Below are 20,719 nucleotides of genomic sequence, written 5' to 3'. Positions count from 1 at the left end.
GGGACAGGACCTTCATAACTACATGCAAGTAGGAGAGGACCAGACCATCTGGGAAGGGAACACTGGGGAAATGGGGGCAGCAGCCAATCCATGATCCATGACTGAGAAGGGAGAGGAGTCAGAGAGGCTATGTTGTGATTTCTGACACTCAGTAAACCTCACCCAAAGCAACCAGACAAAAATTCATTACCTTTTTTAGTTCCACAATATGACAGTGTGATAGGTAGGGGGAAAAGAAATGTTTCACTTAGCTCAGTTGCTCTCAACCAAGAAAATCCTTTTGTTTCCTCCTTCTCTGGGTTCTAGGAGAGGTGAACCCATTTGTGCAGACAGTCTCCTCATTGTCTACACTGTGGTCTGTACACACCCCACTGTGCCATCTGAGGTGTCAGTGCCAGGAGCCTGGAGAACCTGCCTTGCTCTGTGAGCTTATATTAAGCTTGTATTAATACAAGCTTTAAGCTTGTATTAAACTCACAAGCTCACTCACTTGTGACTCCCTATGAATTTTTCACAAGGAGTTAGTTTAATTCATTCAAACTGTTGTCTGAATGTTTTCTTTTTCTTTTAATTTATTTTTTATTTTCAGTATAACAGTATTCATTATTTTTGCACCACACCCAGTGCTCCATGCAATCCGTGCCTCTATAATACCCACCACATGGTACCCCAACCTCCCACCCCCACCCCTTCAAAACCCTCAGATTGTTTTTCAGAGTCCATAGTCTCTCATGATTCACCTCCCCTTCCACTTTCCCTCAACTCCCTTCTCCTCTCTAACTCCCCATGTCCTCCATGCTATTTGTTATGCTCCACAAATAAGTGAAACCATATGATAAATGACTCTCTCTGCTTGACTTATTTCACTCAGCATAATCTCTTCCAGTCCCGTCCATGTTGCTACAAAAGTTGGGTATTCGTCCTTTCTGATGGAGGCATAATACTCCATAGTGTATATGAACCACATCTTCCTTATCCATTCATCTGTTGAAAGGCATCTTGGTTCTTTCCACAGTTTGGCGACCGTGGCCATCGCTGCTATAAACATTGGGGTACAGATGGCCCTTCTTTTCACTACATCTGTATCTTTGGGGTAAAAACCCAGTACTGCAATTGCAGGGTCATAGGGAAGTTCTATTTTTAATTTCTTGAGGAATCTCCGCACTGTTCTCCAAAGAGGCTGCACTAACTTGCATTCCCACCAACAGTGGAAGAGGGTTCCCCTTTCTCCACATCCTCTCCAACACATGTTGTTTACTGTCTTGTTAATTTTGGCCATTCTAACTGTTGTAAGGTGATATCTCAATGTGGTTTTAATTTGAATCTCCCTGATGGCTACTGTTGATGAACATTTTTTCATGTGTCTGTTTGTATGTCTTTATTGGAGAAGTGTCTGTCCATATCTTCTGCCCATTTTTTGATATGATTGTCTGTTTTGTGTGTGTTGAGTTTGAGGAGTTCATTATAGATCCTAGATATCAACCTTTTGTCTGTACTGTCATTTGCAAATATCTTCTCCCATTCCATGGGTTGACTCTTTGTTTTCTTGACTGTTTCCTTTGCTGTGCAGAAGCTTTTGATTTTGATGAAGTCCCAAAAGTTCATCTTCACTTTTGTTTCCTTTGCCTTTGGAGACATATCTTGAAAGAAGTTGCTGTGGCTGATATCGAAGAGATGAATGAAGAAGTCAAACTCTCTCTCTCTTTGCAGATGACATGATTCTTTATATGGAAAACCCAAAAGACCCCACCCCAAACTACTAGAACTCATACAGCAATTCAGCAACATGGCAGGATACAAAGTCAATGTACAGAAATCAGTGGCTTTCTTATACACTAATAATGAAAACACAGAAAGGGAAATTAGAGAATCAATTCCATTTACTATAGCACCAAGAACCATAAGATACCTGGGAATAAACTTAACCAAAGAGGTAAAGGATCTGTACTCAAGGAACTACAGAACACTCATGAAAGAAATTGAAGAAGACACAAAAAGATGGAAGACCATTCCATGCTCTTGGATCGGAAGAATAAACATTGTTAAAATGTCTATACTGCCTAGAGCAATGTATACTTTTAATGTTATTCTGATCAAAATTCCACCGGTATTCTTCAAAGAGCTGGAGCAAATAATCCTAAAATTTGTATGGAATCAGAAGAGACACCGAATCGCTAAGGAAATGTTGAAAAACAAAAATAAAATGGGGGCATCACGTTACCTAATTTCAAGCTTTACTACAAAGCTGTGATCACCAAGACAGCATGGTACTAGCATAAAAACAGACACATAGACCAGTGGAACAGAGTAGAGAGCCCAGATATGGACCCTCAACTCTATGGTCAAATAATCTTTGACAAAACGGGAAAAAATATACAGTGGAAAAAAGACAGTCTCTTCAATAAATGGTGCTGGGAAAACTGGGCAGCTATATGTAGAAGAATGAAACTCGACCATTCTCTTACAGCATACACAAAGATAAACTCAAAATGGATAAAAGACCTCAATGTGAGACAGGAATCCATCAGAATCCTAGAGGAGAACATAGGCAGTAATCTCTGTCTGAATGTTTTCTTAACGAAGGACTCCTGTGTATAATTCCCTCTTACTCCTCTTCCCCTTCTTCTGTTCAGATGGCCCCTCCACAGGGGGAGCAAGGCTCTGGATGAACAATTCACAGCAACGCCCAGGAAATGAGAAGTGGAGAACAGAGTAAACAAAATCATGCAGCCCCTACTCTCCACCCTACTCTTGCTTAAGTCTTACAAGAATTTTAGGAAATGTTCTTAGAAGTTTTTAAAGGCAGAAATATCAGTCAAAATTGGAAAGTCTATAGATGATGAAAAAATAACCCTTAGGTTGTGGATCAGAACTTCTGTCTACAAATCCACCTAGACTAGTTATTTGCTACTCACCAGTTCCAGTGCTATGATTTATAAACAAGCCCAGAAGATAGGTAATGAGTGTCAATTCTTAACTCATGGAAACATTTTACACTATCTGAGGTTTTCTCAACCCACCACCAGGCTTCATACCCTTCCATGCTTCCACACTCCCCTTCCTTCATACTCTTTCCTTTCTTCATAATACGATCTGTGCTTATTCCTCCAGCATCCCCTGCCCAGTTCCTGCTGCAGCTGTGAAATTTGACACTCACACTGTTTCCTTGCCTCTATTGCTTTCTTGGCCCCTTCATTAGCTAACCCCCACTTCTCTTTCAGTTCACAGCTCAGCAGTTACTTCCTCAGGAAGCCTCCCCTGATCTTTATGTTGCCCTTCTTATGTGCTCTCCTAGCACCTGGCTTGCCCCCATGTGTCGTTGATCCTAATGTATCCAAATTCCAGGTCAGCTGCTGGTCTCCTCCATCAGACTGTGAGGTACATACTCAGTAAGTATTTGTTGAAGAAATGACCATGCTGGGAAGAGAAAACTGACAGAGGCCATAATCCAGAATTCTTATATACTGAACATTAAGATACATACTATGTAGCCAAGCAATCCTTATAACTCAGACTCATGTAGAGATACAAGTGGCATTACCTTCCTTGTGGAAGGAGAGCAAAATGAATAGTGTGAAAGGAAAACCAACTGAGATAAAACCTTGACTGCCCATCATTCATCATACAGGTATGAGTCACACTAGGTGATAAAGAATCAGCCTTTGAGGACACTTGTTTAAAAATATTAGGCTCCCGGGGGTTGTGGGCCACCAACCACCCACACTGCATTAGAGAATCCCTGCTGTTTTGAAGGCATCATGCTCCGGCCCTATAATCTAGGTAGGATATCCTAAGTCAGAGGTTCTCACTTTGAGGGACAGAGGGGGGCATAATATAGATACCTGGGGACATTTCCTAACTTTAGATCCTCTCCCTCTGGAAATACTTGTCCACAAGCCTGTACTTGCCATGACTGCTCAAAATCACCCAACTGACAAGAGATTGTTCTCAAATTCAAGGGGAAGAGATTCTAAAATCTGCCTTCATGGGAAGGCAGTGTAGTTCAGTAGTTAGGGTTAAGGCTCTGTAGGTAGACTGTTCAGGTTCAAATCCCACCTCAGTCTCACACCCAGTGATTGTGATTAAATTAGTTTACCTCTCAGGGCTTTAGTTTCTTAAACATTCAAATGTGAGTAAAAGTAAGTTCCTCACAGGCCAGCTGTGAGGAGTAAGTGAAATCATGCCTGTAAGTATGTAGCTCAGTGCCTAACAAACCATACGGACTTAATATCATATACCAAGTACTTAATATTGAAATCTGATCCAAAATAACCAAACACTGAAAATCAACCAGTCTTTATAAATGTGCTGGCTCAATATCATCCACAAAAACTTGAGCTTCTTAGTTCTCCCTCATGAGACAATGAAAACAGTCTTATTCCATATGATTTACCTTGAAATGCTAAGGACTCTAATTAGACACCTTCATCCATGCTGGTGCTGACACGTGGGGGTCCTAAGCTCACTGAATTGAATCAGGCATCTAGAACTAAAAGGCTCCATACAATAATAACAACAACAACAACAACAGCAACAGCAACTTGTCTACAGATGCCTCATCTGGAACAAGCATTGCTGAGTACCATAGAGAGAATAACAATGAACACATGGTCAGAAATGCTGGATGTGAGCCCTGGCCCTTCCTCATGATGACATGAACATAGGTAATTTCCCAATATCTCCATGACTCACCCACTAGGAACCTTACTTAACCTCCCTCACTGGATCAACATGAGAATTCCATAAGAAGATACAAATTAATACACAATGCTGGTGGCAGTGTCACCGAGACCATCTGAAGCACAACCTTAGTGGAAATCAGAATGGACACTGTAGTGGTTGAATGGATGAATGTATCTGAAACAAACATAGAATGTGGACTGGAACAGCATTTGTTAAGTAACTAAAGAAAGGGCCTCTAGTGAGGAGGGGAAATGTGAATAGAGATAAGGATGAAACAGGGTAATAAAATGCATTGAAAGGGGACTAACTGGGCATAATAAAAAATAAAATAAAAATTAAAAAAAGAAAGAAAAGGGGCCTGACAGGAAGCGATGGTGCAAACATGCCATGACTGAGGGTGGTACTGACTCCATTCTGTGCACTGCAGATTCAACACAAGACTACAGGAGATAATGTTGTTAGAGCACCTGGTACAGAACCTGGTAAATGACGGACATTCAGCTGATTGAAATTGAAAATGGAAATGGAATCCTGTAATTGCCAGGATACGGAGAATACAAAAAAAGAATACCTGTTAGAAAGAGAGTGAAGAACAGGGAAAATGGGGCACCCCTGCTACTAGTTCCCACTGAACCCAATTCCTCTCTCTCCCAGCTCCTTTGACTGTGTTTGGAGGCTTTTGTAGTTGGCACTAAGGATGCTTCTGCCATGTTTCTCTCTGAGAACCATCTGCAGCCACCTACCACTCAACAAAGACACCACAGTGGTTCTCAAGATTTGTGAATCACAGACCCCTCTGAGTTGGGTCACTTCAAAAATTAATGTCATACACTCTTCTGAAGTGCATCCATGACACTGAGCAGAGGAGGACCATCTGCATGGCAGGGTAAGAGGGTGGTAATTCTTGATAATTTATATTTCCTTCAACTGTGTTGTGCAGGGTGGTCCTTGGGCTCCCAAGAGCAAACCAGAGCGGATTACTTAGCCTGGGCCCTGGTAAGGGCAAGGATATTCCACCTCAGGCAAAGACACTTGAGAATCAATGCAACAGGCCACTCCCCCAGAAGATCAGTAAGAAATCCAACCAAGACCAAGTTCACTTACCAAGGAGAACAGTGGAATTCCAGAGGAGGAAGAAGCAAAACCTGGAATTCAACTTTCTCCCCATGATTCTTTAGTTTTGCAAAATTAATTAATTTTTTAAAATTTGTTTCTTATGCTAATTTTTTTAACTTTTATTCTTTCCTCTTTCAACATTTTTTAACTAGTTTATCTTAACAATACCTTTCATTTAAAAAATATCTTTTTGAAACTTCATTACTATAGTCATATTTTATACTTCATTGTATCTAACTTTATTTTTTGTATGCACGTAGGGTTCTTTCTTCTAAAAAATTTGGGATACAACTTCTTCTAATAAATCAAAATATATCCTAAATCTAGCACAGGGCTTTGTTCTAGTCTCCAGCCTGAGAAAATTCTCTCCACTTTCTTTTTCTTTATTCTCCCAACCGACTTATTTCATCAACTCTTTTTGTAGAAATTTTTTTAAATTTTTTATCTTTAGAGTCATATTCCATCACTGCGTTATGTTTACCCTTATATATTTTTTTAATTCTTTAAAATTTTGGGAGGTAGTTCTTCTAAGTGACCAAAATACTCCCAAAACTAAGTGGGTGACCCTGTTCTATTCACCAGTCTAATACGTATATTTTCCTTTTTATATTTTTTTTCTTTTTTTTTTAATATTTTTTTCCTTGAACTTATTTTTCCCCCTTTATTCCCCCCACAATTTGGGGTCTCTTCTGATTTGGCTAATGCACATTTCCCTGGGGTCTTTGCCACCCTTTTAGTATTTTATTCCCTCCTTCATATATTCTTATCTGGATAAAATGACAAGGCAGAAAAACTCAACACACACACACACACACACACACACACACACACACAAAAAAAAAAGAACAAGAGGCACTACCAAAGGCTAGGGACCTAATCAATATGGACATTGGTATTATGTCAGATGTAGAGTTCAGAATGACAATTCCCGAAGTGCTAGCCATGCTCGAAAAAGACATGGAAGATATTAGAGAAACCCTATCTGGAGAAATAAAATCCCTTTCTGGAGAAATAAAAGAACAAAAATATAACTAAGTTGAAATAAAAAAATCTATTAATGAGGTACAATAAAAAATGGAGGCTCTTACTACTAGGATAAATGAGACAGAAGAGAGAATTTGTGATATAGAAGACCAAATGACAGAGAATAAAGAAGCTGAGCTAAAGAGAGACAAACAACTACTGGATTGTGAGGGGAGAATTCGGGAGATAAGTGATACCATAAGATGAAACAATGTTAGACTAATTGGGATTCCAGAAGAAGAAGAAAGAGGGGAGCAGAAGGTATATTGGAGAGAATTATTGGAGAGAATTTCCCTAATATGGCAAAGGGAACAAGCAACAAAATCCAGAAGGCACAGAGGACTTCCCTCAAAATCACTAAGAATAGGTCCATACCCTGTTATCTAATAGTAAAATTTACAATTCTTAAAGACAAAGAGAAAATCCTGAAAGCCATCTGGGACAAGAAGTCTGTAACATGAAATGGTAAAAATAGTAGATTGGCCACAGACTTATCCACAGACACCTGGCATGCCAGAAAGAACTGGCATGATACATTCAGAGCACTAAATGAAAAAACATGCAGCCAAGAATACTATATCCAGCTAGGCTATCATTGAAAATAGAAGGAGAGGGGTGCCTGGGTGGCTCAGTGGGTTAAGCCGCTGCCTTAGGCTCAGGTCATGATCTCAGAGTCCTGGGATCGAGCCCCGCATCGGGCTCTCTGCTCAGCAGGGAGCCTGCTTCCTCCTCTCTCTCTGCCTGCCTCTCTGCCTGCTTGTGATCTCTCTCTGTCAAATAAATGAATAAAATCTTTAAATAAATAAATAAATAAATAAATAAAAAGAAAATAGAAGGAGAGATAAAAAGATTCCAGGACAAACAAAAACTAAAAGAATTTGTAAACACTAAACCAGCTTTACAGGAAATATTGAAAGGGGTCCTCTAAGCAAAGGGAGAGCCTAAAAGTAGTACACCAGAAAGGAAGAGAGACAATATACAGTAATAGTCACCTTACAGACAATACAATGGCACTAAATTTATATCTCTCAATAGTTGCCTTGAATGTAAATGGGCTAAATGCCCCAATAAAAAGACACAGCGTATCAGAATGGATAAAAAACAAAACCCATCAATATTCTGTCTAGTAGAAACTCATTTTAGACCCAAAGACACTTCCATATTTAAAGTGAGGGGGTGAAAAACAATTTACCATGCTAATGGACATCCAAAGAAAACTGGGGTGGCAATACTTATATCAAATCAATTAGATTTTATGCCGAATACTATAATAAGAGGTAAGGAAGGACACTATATCATACTCAAAGGGTCTGTGCAACAAGAAGACCTAAAAGTTTTAAATATCTATGTCCCTAATGTGGGAGCAGCCAACTATATAAAACAATTAATAACAAAACCAAAGAAACACATCTACAATAATACAATAATAGTAGGGGACTTTAACACACCCCCCCCTCACTGAAATGGACAGATCATCCAAGCAAAAGATCAACAAGGAAATAAAGGCCTTAAACGACACACTGGACCAGATGGACATCACAGATATATTCAGAACATTCCATCCCAAGCAACAGAATACACATTCTTCTCTAGTGCACATGGAACATACTCCAGAATAGATTATATCCTGGGTCATAAATGAGGTCTCAACTGGTACCAAAAGATTGGGATCATCCCCTGCATATTTTCAGACCACAATGCTCTAAAGCTAGAACTCAATCACAAGAGGAAATTTGGAAAGAACCCAAATGCATGGAGACTAAAGAGCATCTTTCTAAAGAATGAATGGGTCAACCAGGAAATTAAAGAAGAATTGAAACAATTCAAGGAAACAAATGATAATGAAAATACAGTGGTTCAAAATCTGTGGGACACAGCAAAGGCAGTCCTGAGAGGAAAATATATAGCGATACAAGCCTTTCTCAAGAAACAAGAAAGGTCTCAAATACACAACCTAACCCTACACCTAAAGAAGCTGGAGAAAGAACAACAAAGAAAGCCTAAACCCAGCAGGAAAAGAGAACTCATAAAGATCAGAGCAGAAATCAATGAAATAGAAACAAACAAGAAAAAAAAAAAAAACAGTAAAACAAATCAATGAAACTAGGAGCTGGTTCTTTGAAAGAAGTAATAAGATTGCTAACCCCCTGGCCAGACTTATCAAAAAGAAAAGAGAAAGGATCCAAATAAATAAAATCATGAATGAAAGAGGAGAGATCACAACCAGCACCAAAGAAATACAAACAATTTTTTTAAAATATTTTATTTATTTATTTGACAGACAGAGATGACAAGTAGGCAGAGAGGCACAGAGAGAGAGGAGGAAGCAGGCTCCCTCCTGAACAGAGAACCCGATGCAGGGCTTGATCCCAGGACCCTGGGATCATGACCTGAGCCAAAGCCAGAGGCTTTAACCCACTGAGCCACCCAGGCACCCCAAGAAATACAAACAATTATAAAAACATATTATGAGCAACTATATGCCAGCAAATTTGACAATCAGGAAGAAATGGATGCATTCCTAGAGACAAGTAAACTATAACAACTGAACCAGGAAGAAATAGAAAACCTGAACAGACCCATAACCAGTAAGGAGATTGAAACAGTCATCAAAAATCTCCCAACGAACAAGAGCCCAGGACCAGACGGCTTCCCAGGGGAATTCTACCCAACATTTAAAGAATAATTAATACGGGGAGGAGTCAAGATGGCGGAGAAGTAGCAAGCTGAGACTGCTTCAGCTAGCCGGAGATCAGCTAGATAGCTTATCTAAAGATTGCAAACACCTGAAAATCCATCGGCAGACCGAAGAGAAGAAGAACAGCAATTCTGGAAACAGAAAAACAACCGCTTTCTGAAAGGTAGGACCGGCGGAGAAGTGAATCCAAAGCGACGGGAAGATAGACCCCGGGGGGAGGGGCCGGCTCCCGGCAAGCGGCGGAGCGGTTATTGGAACGGGAAAGCCGGCTACAGAGACAGAGCCGACAGTGAGCTCACAGCTCGGTGTTACCTTGAACCGATCGGAGGCTCGGTGAGCTCGGAGCGCGGCCGGAGGTCAGGCAGACGGGAATAACTGGGCGCTGTTCTCTGAGGGCGCACTGAGGAGTGGGGCCCTGGGCTCTCGGCTCCTCCGGGCCGGAGACCAGGAGGCCGCCATTTGTGTTCCCGTCCTCCGGAACTCTACGGAAAGCGCTCAGGGAACAAAAGCTCCTGAAAGCAAACCCGAGCGGATTACTCACCCCGGCCCCGGGTAAGGGCGGTGTAATTCCGCCTGGGGCAAAGACACTTGAGAATCACTACAACAGGCCCCTCCCCCAGAAGATCAACAAGAAATCCAGCCTAGACCAAGTTCACCTACCAAGGAGTGCGGTTTCAATACCAAGGAGAGCAGCAGAATTCCAAAGGAGGAGAAAGCCAAGCACGGAACTCATGGCTTTTTTCCTGTGATGTTTTTTTAGTCTTGCAGTTAATTTAATTTTTTCTTTTTCATTTTTTTTTTTTTTCTTTTTCTTCTCGCCTTCGGGTAAAATCTTTTTCCGCAAATATCATTCTCAATGGAGAAAAACTGAAAGCTTTTCCACTAAGGTCAGGAACACGGCAGGGATGTCCATTATCACCACTGCTATTCAACATAGTACTAGAGGTCCTAGCCTCAGCAATCAGACAACAAAAGGAAATTAAAGGCATCCAAATCGGCAAAGAAGAAGTCAAATTATCACTCTTCGCAGATGATATGATACTATATGTGGAAAACCCAAAAGACTCCACTCCAAAACTGCTAGAACTTATACAGGAATTCAGTAAAGTGTCAGGATATAAAATCAATGCACAGAAATCAGTTGCATTTCTCTACACCAACAGCAAGACAGAAGAAAGAGATATTAAGGAGTCAATCCCATTTACAATTGCATCCAAAACCATAAGATACCTAGGAATAAACCTAACCAAAGAGACACAGAATCTATACTCAGAAAACTATAAAGTACTCATGAAAGAAATTGAGGAAGACACAAAGAAATGGAAAAATGTTCCATGCTCCTGGATTGGAAGAATAAATATTGTGAAAATGTCTATGCTACCTAAAGCAATCTACACATTTAATGCAATTCCTACCAAAGTACCATCCATCTTTTTCAAAGAAATGGAACAAATAATGCTAAAATTTATATGGAACCAGAAAAGACCTCGAATAGCCAAAGGGATATTGAAAAAGAAAGCCAACGTTGGTGGCATCACAATTCCGGACTTCAAGTTCTATTACAAAGCTGTCATCATCAAGACAGCATGGTACTGGCACAAAAACAGACACATAGATCAATGGAACAGAATAGAGAGCCCAGAAATAGACCCTCAAATCTATGGTCAACTCATCTTTGACAAAGCAGGAAAGAATGTCCAATGGAAAAAAGACAGCCTCTTCAATAAATGGTGCTGGGAAAATTGGACAGCCACATGCAGAAAAATGAAATTGGACCATTTCCTTACACCACACACAAAAATAGACTCAAAATGGATGAAGGACCTCAATGTGCGAAAGGAATCCATCAAAATCCTTGAGGAGAACACAGGCAGCAACCTCTTCGACCTCTGCCGCAGCAACATCTTCCTAGGAACAACGCAAAAGGCAAGGGAAGCAAGGGAAAAAATGAACTATTGGGATTTCATCAAGATCAAAAGCTTTTGCACAGCAAAGGAAACAGTTAACAAAATCAAAAGACAACTGACAGAATGGGAGAAGATATTTGCAAACGACATATCAGATAAAGGACTAGTGTCAAGAATCTATAAAGAACTTAGCAAACTCAACACCCAAAGAACAAATAATCCAATCAAGAAATGGGCAGAGGACATGAACAGACAATTCTGCAAAGAAGACATCCAGATGGCCAACAGACACATGAAAAAGTGCTCCATATCACTCGGCATCAGGGAAATACAAATCAAAACCACAATGAGATATCACCTCACACCAGTCAGAATGGCTAAAATCAACAAGTCAGGAAATGACAGATGCTGGCGAGGATGTGGAGAAAGGGGAACCCTCCTACACTGTTGGTGGGAATGCAAGCTGGTGCAGCCACTCTGGAAAACAGCATGGAGGTTCCTCAGAATGTTGAAAATAGAACTGCCCTATGACCCAGCAATTGCACTATTGGGTATTTACCCTAAAGATACAAATGTAGTGATCCAAAGGGGCACATGCACCCGAATGTTTATAGCAGCAATGTTCACAATAGCCAAACTATGGAAAGAACCTAGATGTCCATCCACAGATGAATGGATCAAGAAGATGTGGTATATATACACAATGGAATACTATGCAGCCATGAAAAGAAATGAAATCTTGCCATTTGCGACAACATGGATGGAACTAGAGCGTATCATGCTTAGCGAAATAAGTCAAGCAGAGAAAGACAACTATCATATGATCTCCCTGATATGAGGAAGTGGTGATGCAACATGGAGGCTTAAGTGGGTAGGAGAAGAATAAATGAAACAAGATGGGATTGGGAGGGAGACAAACCATAAGTGACTCTTAATCTCACAAAACAAACTGAGGGTTGCTGGGGGAAGGGGGTTTGGGAGAAGGGGGTGGGATTATGGACATTGGGGAGGGTATGTGCTTTGGTGAGTGCTGTGAAGTGTGTAAACCTGGTGATTCACAGACCTGTACCCCTGGGGATAAAAATATATGTTTATAAAAAATAAAAAGTTAAAAAAAAAAAAAAGAATAATTAATACCTAGTCTCCTAAAACTGCTCCAAAAATATAAATGGAAGGAAAACTTCCAAACTCATTATAAGGCCAGCATTACCTTGACCCCAAAACCAGACAAGAATCCCATCAAAAAAGAGAATTACAGACCAATATCCTTGATGAACACAGATGCAAAAATTCTCACCAAAATATTAGCCAATAGGATCCAACAGTACATTAAAGGCGTTATTCACCACGACCAAGTGGGATTTATTCCAGGGTTGCAAGGTTGGTTTTGACATCCACAAATCAATCAATGTGATATAATACATTAATAAAAGAAAGAACAAGAACCATATGATACTCTCAATAGATGCTGAAAAAGCATTTGACAAAGTAAAGCATCCCTTCCTGATCAAAACTCTTCAGAGTGTAGGAATAGAGAGAACATACCTCAATTTCATCAAAGTCATCTATGAAAAACCCACCTTGAATATCATTCTCAATGGAGAAAAACTGAGAGCTTTTCCGCTAAGGTCAGGAACACAGCAGGGATGTGTACTAGAAGCCCTAGCCTCAGCAATCAGACAACAAAAAGAAATTAAAGGCATCCAAATTGGCAAAGAAGAAGTCAAACTATCACTCTTTGCAGATGATATGATACTCCATGTGGAAAACCCAAAGGACTCCACTCCAAATCTGCTAGAACTTGTACAGGAATTCAGTAAAGTGTCAGGATATAAATCAATGCAGAGAAATCAGTTGCATTTCTTTCCACCACCAACAAGACAGAAGAAAGAGAAATTAAGGAGTCAATCCCATTTACAATTGCACCCAAAACCATCAGATACCTAGGAATAAACCTAACCAAAGAGGAAAAGAATATATACTCAGAAAACTATAAAGTACTCATGAAAGAAATTGAGGAAGACAAAGAAATGGAAAATTGTTCCATGCTCATGGATTGGAAGAACAAATATCTTGAAAATGTCTACGCTACCTAAAGCAATATACACATTTAATGCAATCTCTATCAAAATCCCATCCATTTTATTTTCAAAAAAAATGGAACAAATAATCCTAAAACTTTTATGGAACCAGAAAAAAAAACCAAATAGCCAGAAAAATATTGAAAAAGAAAGCCAAAGTTGGTGGCATCACAATTCCAACTTCAAGCTCTATTACAAAGCTGTCATCATCAAGACAGTATGGTACTGGCACAAAAACAGACACATAGACAATGGAACAGAGTAGAGAGCCCAGAAATAGATCCTCAATGCTATGGTCAACTAATCTTCAACAAAGCAGGAAAGAATGTCCAATGGAAAAAAGACAGCCTCTTCAATAAATGGTGTTGGAAAAATTGGACAACCACATGCAGAAGAATGAAACTGGTTCATTTCCTTATACCACACATGTAAATAGATTCAAAATGGATGAAGGACCTCAATGTGAGAAAGGAATCCATCAAAATCCTTGAGGAGAACACAGGCAACAACCTTTTCGACCTCAGCCTCAGCAACTTCTTCCTAGGAACACCACCAAGGGCAAGGGAAGCAAGGGCAAAAATGAACTATCAGGAGTTCATCTAGATCAAAAGCTTTTGCACAGCAAAGGAAACAGTTAACAAAACCAAAAGACAACTGACAGAAGGGGAGAAGATATTTGCAAACCACATATAAAAGGCTAGTATCCAAAATCTATAAAGAACTTATCAAACTCAACACCCAAGTAATAAATAATCCAGTCAAGAAATGAGCAGAGAACATGAACAGACATTTCTGCAAAGAAGACATCCATATGGCCAACAGACACATGAAAAAGTGCTCCACATCACTTAGCATCAGGGAAATACAAATCAAAACCACAATGAGATACCACATACCAGTCAGAATGGCTAGAATTTACAAGTAAGGAAATGACAGATGCTGGAGAAGATGAGGAGAAAGGAGAACCCTCCTATGCTGTTGGTGGGAATGCAAGCTGGTGCAACCACCCTGGAGAACAGCATGGAGGTTTCTCAAAAAGTTGAAAATAGAGCTACCCTATGATCCAGGATTTGCACTAGTGGGTATTTACCCTAAAGTTACAAATGTAGTGATCCAAAGGGGCACACGCACCCGAAAGTTTATAGCAGCAATGTCTACAATAACCAAACAATTGAAAGAGCCTACATGTCCATCAACATATGAATGGATAAATAAGATGTGATATATATATACAATGGAATACTATGGAGCCATCAAAAGAAATAAAATCTTGTCATTTGCAATGATGTGGATGGAACTAGAGGGTATTATGCTTAGCAAAATAAGTCAATTGGAGAAAGACAATTATCATATGATCTCCCTGATATGAGGAAGTGTAAATGCAACGTGGTGGGTTTGGGGGGTGGGAAAAGAATAAATGAAACAAGATGGGACCGGGAGGGAGACAAACCATAAGAGACTCTTAATCTCACAAAACAAACTGAGGGTTGTGGAGGGGAGGGTAGGGAGAGGGTGATGGGGTTATGGACATTGGTTAAGGTATGTGCTATGGCAAGTGCTGTGAGGTGTATAAACCTGGGGCTAACAATACATTGTATGTTAATTAAAAAAAAAAAAGTCCTTGGAAGAAAGCAGTAGAAGGAAGTCGATTTGTCTGTCTACCTCATTTTCCAAACTACACCTATAATGTATGCTCCAGTAGTGCTCCATAGCCATTTTTCCAAGGAGACTTACTACACCCCTTCAGTCCACCCCTTCCCCACCCTCCACCCCACCCAACCACGCCACACCAAATCCTTCCTTTCCTTGTAAGCGCAGAACCTAGAAATCCGCCCAGTGGTCCCATCCATCACCATACTCTGTTTTCACTTTTAGACTAACAGTTGTGAGTGGTCAGAGCCCATTGCTCCTCCTTCCATGTATTTCCTCCCAGCACACACTCTCAGTAATACACTGCACACAGTGTGGCAGTGTATTATCTCTCTGGTTATCTTCCTTCATATCTTTAAATGTATTTTTCTATTCTCCTTTGTATGTACTTAGCTGTCTCTCTTCAACCTATCTCACCAGGTTTGGCTTGGTTCCTCGAATAGCCCTAGGTGGCTGCTCCACATTGCCACCATCTTCCTTGAAAAGCTAATTGATTTGCTTTGTTTTTTTTTTTTTTTTGTTTTGTTTTGTTTCAAAAAGACACCAGATCCTTTGAATCATATGAAAGTTGTATCATGCCTCAAAGTCCAAGCTCTTCTCCAGCTATAGATCTTCTCCACCAAGACCCACCTGCCTCATCCAAGCTCAGACAACATAATCTACAACAACCAGCCTCTGACACCACTTTTTTAACCCACTGAGCAACCCAGGCACCCCTGACACCACTTTTTAAGGGACACTGTGTATCCCTCTTCCTAGTTCTTTCTCATCACCACTCTGCTTTGTGAATTCTGTGATAATCAAAGAAAAAAAGGGACAAGGATAAACCAAATGAATATCATCAAAAAAATCATATTTATCAATCTGGAATATAATTGGTGAAGAAATTAGCCTTTTACATTATTTTGCTTTAACTAAGGTTAAGATGAATCTGCCTTCTGGAAGCACATATCACGAATTAATGATAATAGAGAGAAGTAGCCCAAGAACTGTTAGAGGACAAGAGAAAGAAATCAATATTTGCCACATACAATCCAAAAACTGGGTGTCATGCATGGAAAAGTGTTGTCTGGACTTCTGGTGTTGGGGGTGTCATCCACGACGTACTTGGCTGTAGGGAGGCTGGAAGGGTGAACAGTTTAAGGTTCAAAGGGCCTTCAAAATTGAAGAGTTGCAAATATGTTTTATGATAGCAGCAAACTGCCTCTCAGTGACTCACTCTTTTAATGATCACCAGGGAGCCACACCCCAGGAGACCTTGGTAATCTTTCCTCCTACAGCCTGACCTGGCCTATAATCCATCCCCACCATAGCTTTTTTAAATTAGGTAAGAAAGGCAGGGAGATACATTTAGTAGCTATAAAATAGATATCAAGCTTCCTGAGCCTGGAGGAAGAAGACCCCAAATCCTCTCTGGTGATGGGGAACCCCTTATCACACTGGACCTGCTATTCTGCAAAGTGCACACCAAAGTCCTCCCACAGTGACTTTCAGACTCTTCACTGAGAAATGAGGCAAAGCATGAAGGAGGCAGCAGAGCTAGATGGAAAGTTCTTCATCCATTCAAAGAACGTGTGTAAGCATACTGTATGCGAGGCCGTATGGAAGGGAGAAAGATGAATGAGGCAAGCTCTGTACTAGGCCAGAAAGGAAAGGCATCTAAAGAGGGCAGGGGAAACAAGTGGGAAGGACACTGCAGGAGAAGCACCAAAAATAACCTCCCCTGACTCATATTTTGCTCATGAGAGCTGAGAACCTTTCTGATCCAGAGTAGTGTAGGCTTCCAAAACCTTCTGACCCAACAAAACTACTTGCCCTTTCCAAACTCTCAAGGTACTGGTCTACACCCCCAAACCAAACTCTAGCTCTGGGTCCATGAAATATCCTCTGCTCCAACCCCACATGGCTTCTATAGCCAGTGGTATTCCAAGCCCAGCCATCTTCTGCCCTGGTTCTGCCTCAGTTTTTCTGACAACGCTATAAACAGGAGAAATAACTTACCATGGACTTTTTTTCTGCCTCAGAGGAGAAATACTTAGGAAGAAAGTACAAGACGAAACCAGGGACATGGAAGGAGCTCAGCCAAGCAGAGTTAGGACTTGGAGTAGATCTTAAAGTGTGCCCTCAGGAAATTGAGCCCTGGGGAGGCAAGGTCCTCATGGAGGAGGGGCCTCAGGAGTGTGAGCACTAACAAGGCTGGGCCTCAGGGAGTTGGGGCCAAAGTGCAGAAGGGGACTGGGAAGCATGTGAAAGTAGGAAGGAGGTGGTTTAGCTGGAATCCTGGAGCAAGGAAAAAGGTTGACAATGGAAGACCAGTGGGGCCCTGCATGGGTGAGGTGGTGGACTGAGGGCTTAAATGGGGCTTTGCCGGAGACTTTGTTGGCATCAAGATGTGAACTTAGAAGTAAAAAAGTTCTATAGGGATTGGGGTATGAAGGAGTCTAGCTGGCAAGAGAAAAGTGTGAGTACCTGGTGGAGGCCAGCCTGTAGTGATTTGGAGGCCAATCCCAGATCCAGCTAAAGAGCCCACTCAGCAGTCCCATAATCAAGCACAGAAGCACTTCCCCCCACCCAGCTGCCTCTCCCAGAATCTCCTACAGATTCCTCTACCACCACCATCCATCCTGGCTCCTCAGCCACATTTCCAATCACTCCAGGAGTAAAACTAAAAGAGAACTATCTTAAGCTTTCCCCCAAGGGATTTCCTGAGACAGTCACTCAGTGTTCACAGCACATTCTGACTGAATGTGCATTGAGCCTTGTGCTGGAGGAAGTATAGAAAAAGACACAGTCCTTGCTTACAGAGCTTCCTGCCCTAGACAATCCTAACATAGCACTTCCAAGACCCTGAAACAATGACCAAAGGAAAGTGTGTCCTCCTTCCAAGAACATTAATATTCAAACAGAAGCAGGACTTCTCAGAGCTGGAGAAGGTAGGCCTACTTAAAGACCTAGGGCTGACTGCACAAGTGATGGGTCCACAAACCATGGGTCTCGAGGAGAAGGGAGCACCACTGCCTCTACTTGATAATGCTGACATGCCTCTAAACCCTAAATTATGTACCTCAAAGACTGAGGTTAAGGTGGAGGGATGGGAAAGATGAATAGCAACAGGTCCCGAAAGGACCAGAGTCTTTACTAACCATACTAAACCAGAGCATTGAACTTGGAGCAGAAAGAATGTTCCTGATCTCAGCAACAACCTCCAGCTGAAGAGAACCTACAAATCACACTGACCCTGCCCTAACACATCACCTGGAGGCATGGACCAAGGGCACTAACTGAGCACCTTCTGTGTTCCAGGTGTTATGCGGGGTAGGGGATGAGTGGTGCAGCCAAGACCACAGAACCAGAATTATAAGAGGCAAAGGAGACAGGCAGGACTGGAAGGCTGGCTGTCATGACAGAACAGTAGGGGAGGGGCATCTGGGTATTTGATCTGTGTCTGTTCCAACAGTTCTAGGCTGTGTCCCCTGCCTCCGCTGGGATTTCCCCAGATGTGCACCTGCTTGAGGGCAAGAAGGGAACCTACAGGAGGAGGGTCTGTCTATCCGTACATCTGGTCCCCAGAGAAATCCCTTCTCCTTTCTCCCTGTGCCTTCTGTCAGTTCGGTAGATGGGGGGGGGGGGGAGGTCAGGGCCCCCAGTCACCAGGTAATGAAAAGAACTGGCCCAGGCCCTTCTCTCTATATCTCCCACTGGCCATCTGCTGTGGGCTGGCAGCCTGGAGGCCCTAGTGCCTTGCATGAGGCATGGCCCAGACCAGCAGTTCAGCAGTTGTGCCTTGAGCCTTGGCAGTACAGGTCACATGCCTCCTGCCCCCGCTGAGCCTCAGATGTCCCACTGTAATGCAGTCCCTGTTCCCAGTGTTCCCTTGCACGCTACTGCCCACTCTACCTACCCCAAGGAGTGGGCAGCCTCCTAAACTCCTTCTAGAAACTTCAGTGTCAGGCCTAGAACCTCGGTAATTCTGGGCTGAGTTCCAGAACCCCTTCTTTGCCTCCCAGGGGTGTTCCCAGAGTCTATTCCAGGCAGTGCCAGTGCCTGGAGCCACGTCCCGAGGCCTGTCCCCTCCAGATCCACTTGCTCCTCATTTTCCCTGCTGCCCAGGAGTCCACTGCCACCTCTGCTGCCCTTCCTGCTGTGCCCCCAGCCCAGCCACCTCCACAGTGGACACAGCAGCTCTGAAATGCCTCCTGCTGTCCCTACCAGTGTCCTCCACTGCTGTCTAAGCTGAGTCCTGTCTCTGCAGCCACCATCGCTGCAACCACCGCTGGTGACTTTGTAGCCACAACCTTAGTGGTGGCTATGGCCCAGGTCACAACGCCTGGGAGAAGAAGACAAAGAGCAAGAGGCTCTCCACGTGTGCATACCTGTGAGAGATGCAGCAAGGCCTTCCATGATGTCTCCCATCGGAAACCACAGGAGCTGTGGCACTGGGACTAGGAGCCCTGCTGTGCCATGCCATACCGTGTCCAGTGTGCCCACGGCACCACAAGCAGGAGGACCCCGTGAGCTACTGTGTGTGCGCACAGTCCAGGAGGTGCAGGGCACAAGCCCTAGAGCACAGCAGACAGATAGGAGGAGATACGGGGGAGACACTGGCAGGCTCACAGGGTGAGACTCAGACACTTGTGATGGGAAGAGAGACCCTCTGGCACTGAGAAAGGGTCACAAGGAGGGGGGCAGCCAGAAGGGAGAATTGAGGGCAGACCCAGTCCTGGGACATCTCAGACCACAGAATCTGTGTCAGAGACACAGAAGGCCCACAGACGGACAGATGTGCTGACAGAGATGAAGGTGAAGAAGGCCAAGGTGGAAGGAAGCAGACTGGGCTGCAGGGAGGAGGGGCAGGAGCAGACAGAGAGAGAAGGAGGCAGAGGTGCTGCAGAAGGGGGGAGCTAGGCAGGGATGGGGCTGCATATTTGCTCCAAGGGCCTCTTCCCTCTCACCTGGTTCCTGCTGAGCCTGGGCTCCTCTCAGGAGCTGCTGCAGCTGCTGCTGGATGGACCCAGAAAGCGGAGAGGGTGGGGCTGCCTCCCAGTACCCACCTGGGGGTCCCAGAGGCCCTGCCTGGATATGAACACTGCCTCCCCTCCCCACCGACAATGCTGCCATGCAAAGAGGCCTGAGCTCAGCCCTCACTTCTGAGGGTTCGTGCAGCCTGACATGCCCAGTGCAGGGGAGTGGGGGCCAAGAAGAAAGAGAAACTGAGGCAGGCAGAAAAGGGAGGCCAACAAGCTCGGGAGAAGGTGCTGGGACAGACTGGTTAGGGATGGCATGGAGAAGAGGGAGGAGAGGTGGAAGCCTGGGACTGGGTCTGCATGGAGAGCTGAAGAAGCACCACAAACAGTATCAGCGAATAACCTATTAGTGATTATCCGTTAATTTGGGGTCAACAGTGTAGACACCTTCTGAGCAGTCATCATCCATGACTACAAGGAGCTCCTCACTAAAGGGCTCCCACAAATACACATATGAATCCACAAAAGGAGAAACTGAGGCAGAGAATTATAACCTTGAGATCAGTATATATGCTGAAACCTAGGTTTTAAGGGACC

This window comes from Mustela nivalis (assembly GCF_964662115.1).
Source record: "Mustela nivalis genome assembly, chromosome: 7".
Classification (NCBI taxonomy): domain Eukaryota; kingdom Metazoa; phylum Chordata; class Mammalia; order Carnivora; family Mustelidae; genus Mustela; species Mustela nivalis.
The sequence above is the reverse complement of the archived record's forward strand: the minus strand, read 5'-3'. Positions refer to the sequence as shown.